This window comes from Lactuca sativa, chromosome 5 (genome assembly GCF_002870075.4).
Source record: "Lactuca sativa cultivar Salinas chromosome 5, Lsat_Salinas_v11, whole genome shotgun sequence".
In the NCBI taxonomy this organism is placed as follows: Eukaryota; Viridiplantae; Streptophyta; class Magnoliopsida; order Asterales; family Asteraceae; genus Lactuca; species Lactuca sativa.
This window is the reverse complement of record NC_056627.2, coordinates 166,802,162-166,805,512: the sequence shown is the minus strand read 5'-3', so window position 1 is coordinate 166,805,512 and position 3,351 is coordinate 166,802,162.

Here is a 3,351-nt window from a genome sequence, read left to right as displayed (position 1 = left end):
GCTGCCACCCTCTCCCTCCTCCATCGTCCGGCTGCTACCATCCTTCCCACACGACTTGCTTGCTATTCCGACCAACCAGGACCGCCATCGACGTTTCCATGGCCGGAGATAACGAATATCATGGCCGGAGATAACGAATATCGACGGGTGAACCTGGAACAATAGTCGATGTGGTCGTTTCCGGTGGAGGTGCGACCACCACAATTAAAGACCAAGACCGCTGAATGCGCCGCTGCTTCGCCATCGTGATGTATGCTCCACTTGACACCACTAATCTTTTCATCGCCTCTCTCTGCAGACGCCGTTCTTCTCCCTTCGTTTTCGCTCAAGCCTGCTGCTAGCCGCCGCCTGCCGCCACAGAGTGGCTGAGATGGGTGCGTGGTTGACTTTAGATCGACGACTGGGTTCGTGTTTCAGTAACGAGAAGTTGTGTGTGTATGATGCTGGCCGGAGATCGAGGAAAGGAACCACCATGGCCACCAGCCATGGTGGCTGCCGCCTGCTGCCATTTTCCGTCACCACCAGACACCGTGGAAGGTGGATCTGTGTGTGTATTTTTTTTATGTATTTAGGTCTGTCTACTGTTATTGTATTGCATTAAGTGTGTGTTGTGTTGTGGGATAAAATTAAGTCATCACCACCACCGTGAGGTGGTGGTTGCAACCATCTGCAACCGCCAGCCACCACAAGGTGGCAGTATGTGTGTGTTTAGCTTTGTGTGTGTGTGTGTGTGTTAATTAATATTTTCATTGTAAAACTGTAATAGGGTAGGAATAATCAAAAGAAAAATCCATAACAACCACTGAGAGGTGGTGGTTGCCGCCTCCTGCTCCACCGGCCGTCGTGTTGGTTGGTGTTGTGCCTCGTTTGCGTTTTTGGACTCATTTGGGATGTTTGGACAAAATGGGCCCAAAGAAACCCTAGTGGGCCCAATGAGACCTTAGTGGGCTCAAAGAACCCTAATGGGCCCAATGAAGCTCTAATTGGCCTAAATGCCCAACCATTTGATTAATGGGCTAGTGTTGGGTTGGAAACCTTAATTAGGGTTTGGAAAACCATAATGCCATGAAACCCTAATATTGGGATTGATCGGGACCGCACGAGAATTATTTACTAACTTAAAGTATTAACTAATAATCATTGGCAAATTAACCAAAGACAATATTGGACTTAATGGATTAAGTCCTTAATGGGTTAAGTAAGAAACACTTAACGCTAATCGTTATTTCATGTGAAAACTCTAATTTCACTTGGGCCTTGAGTTGGGAATTTCTTTTGGACTTTGGTAATTAGGTTATTGATGGGCCATCCAATAACAAGCATATGGATTAGAATATTTAGATGGGCTTTAGGATAAGGCCCATGTGAAGGACTTGGGCCCAATTTGGAAAATTAGGCCATAGATAAGCCATAACTGGGCCTTGATGATTATGAGATGTTGGGATATTAGTATACCAATAGTTTGGACTAGAATTAATGGATGGGCCTTAAGAGAAGACCGTGTAGAGGTCTGGGCCCAATTTGGAAAACTAGGCCATATGATGGGCTTTTGGCCCATTACTTGACTTTTGGGCTTTTGGTATGTGAGTTGGACCTTGGACTTGGAACCTAATTATTAATTGGGTATTGTTTAATGTTTTCAGTTCGGGAATCTGTCAACCAGTAGCTGGAGTTTCATCCGCAGGACTTCAGTAGTGCCAGGTAAGTTGTCCTTACTATACTGACAAGGTCGAAGACACCAATGTCGGCCCTTTTTGGATTTGTATTTGGATGATTTACATGATATTTCATTGATTTACATCCTGGTAATTAGGACGTTGATATGCTTAGTGACCTGGTTAGGTCGGTATCCTTGTATATAGGATGATGCTATGTTAGTGATCGGTTAGGTTTGTATCTCGGTTATGGGATGTTGTTATGATTAGTGATCTATTAGATTGGTATAGCTGTTATATATTTGAGCTAGCCTATGATATTTATGTACACATGTTTGTTTGATTGGGGGTTGGGTTGAGGTGGTCCTGCTTTGTGCTGTAGGCCAACATACCCACGAGCGGTCCGGATAGGCTATAGGCCCTACGAGGCGGTCCAGTCATGCCAAAGGTTCGAGAGCGGTCCAGATAGGCTGTAGACCCTGCGAGGCGGTCCAGTCAGGCTGAAGGCTCATTATTCACGTTTTTCTATATTTGTTGATATGATATGATTATGGTTATATGAGGTTGGTATTTTGGGGAAACTCACTAAGCGTTGTGCTTACGGTTTGAATTTATTGTTTCAGGTACTTCAAATATCTCAACAAGGCGAAGGCATGACTGTGCACCTCCTCGTGTTTTGGACTTATGCTTTCTGGGATACTTTGATATTAAACTATTTTGAAAACATTTTGTAATAATTAATGGTTTATGGATCTTTGAAAAAGTTTAAATTCGCTTGATTCTTCGTGGGTGTTACATTTCGCCTCGACTCGACGAGTTGGGGCCTCCAACTCGTCGAATCCCAGAGTAAAAATGAAAAAAATTCATATTTAAAATATGTACCAGGAACCGGGCGCTACAATGTCACTTGACATATAAGTTCATTCTACTTCAGGCTATTGCGAGGAAGAAGCATTTGTGGCATAGTCAGTCGAAGATGTTTCCGACTTGTACTTCTTTCTTCGACGTGGCGACGCAACAACAGGTGGACTATGTGGGACCGGACATGTTGTCGTGGGGGAGACTCTTCATGGTTAAGAGTCCAATTGACGTAGTGAATATAAAACGACAACATCAACTCCGTCGGGTTTGCCACGACAGAAATAGGTTGGTTTTTAGGCTGCAAAAATCAGATTGTTAGTTTAACATGAAAAAAACATTGGAATTTGTAATTATACATAACCCTTAATATAAAAAGCATACCACAGACACACTGTTTATTCAACGACATTGAAGCCAAGTTAACAGTGTTTTACTTCTCAACGACCTCATCCGTGGCAATCTTGTTGGTGTGCGTATATAAAACTGTGTTGCCTCTGGGAACGTCTCTAAAATCCACATCTATGGTAAAAAAGGTAAGTATCATGATATTATAGTATAAAAATGAAAGTAAAATAGTATTATATACTACAAACCAAAGTACAATGTTATTATCATATAAAAAACAAAAGTATGATAACTATTTAAATGCATTAGAAACTAATCTTAAACAGAAGCATAAAACTGGCAACGGTATACTTGTGTACTTTCTTGGATTTGGGATTGACCTTACTTCATGCAACATCATCAAATGCACAAGTAAGGGGTCACCATGGGGGACATGCATTCCTAAAAATCTACCAAACGGCAAAGCTTCAAATAATACTCGTTGCGATTG